The sequence below is a fragment of the Colobus angolensis genome, unplaced genomic scaffold (assembly GCF_000951035.1).
Source record: "Colobus angolensis palliatus isolate OR3802 unplaced genomic scaffold, Cang.pa_1.0 Scaffold61, whole genome shotgun sequence".
NCBI classification, from domain to species: domain Eukaryota; kingdom Metazoa; phylum Chordata; class Mammalia; order Primates; family Cercopithecidae; genus Colobus; species Colobus angolensis.
The window spans coordinates 7,646,786-7,647,610 of NW_012119710.1; positions in this window are offsets into that span (position 1 = coordinate 7,646,786).

Here is an 825-nt window from a genome sequence, read left to right on the forward strand (position 1 = left end):
GATAAAACTAATTTAACATGCGTCTTCCTGACTCTAGTACGTTGAATCTGGCCAGAAAAAACACATTTGCTCTCTACACTGGTAACAGAAATCCATCATTAGCCAAATTGCTGCATCCCTTTGGAATGGGTCTATTAGCAGAGGTTGGAGTGGCCATGGGCCCACACACGACACTTTAGGCCAGCAGGGGGCGGGTAAGCTCCAGGGCACTCGCCCGAGCAGCAGGGGGCGTGGCTTCTGCTTTCTTGACTGACAGCTAAGGATGCTGGAGCGGATGAGGTAATAGGAGCCAGGGCAAGGAAGGCGTGGGGGTGCGCGCGCGTGTGTGCGACTGTGAGTGTGCCAGTGCGTGCGCAAGCCCCGAGACAATGCGTGTTTTCAGTTCCTCGCTGCGGACACTGATCATGCTCCATTAAGGGGAAAAAAAAAAGAGAGAGAGAGAGAAAATTACATTTTGGGGAAAGAGGCTGCAAAGTTGCGGCTGGGCGACAGTGGTGGTCCCGGGGCCGTGTCATGGCGGGTCGCTTCTCTGCATCAAGGAACCAGGGAAATACACGCGGGCGCGGGTTTGCCTTAGCGCCCCGCTTGGGAGGGGCGGTTCATTCTGGAAGGGACTGAGCAGAGCCACAGGGAGGGGGAGCTCTCCCCGCGGCGGCTACTGCAATTCGTGCGGTGAAGGGGTGGGGAGGGAAAGAGAGAGGGGAGGGGACCAGAGCGTGCCATTCCGAGCGCGGCAGTGCGGCGAGATCCCACCCCGGCGTCTGCAGAGCCCGAGGCGCAACTGGTGCGAGGGCTGGGTCCTCGCCTCCCCGTCAGCCCCAGCTC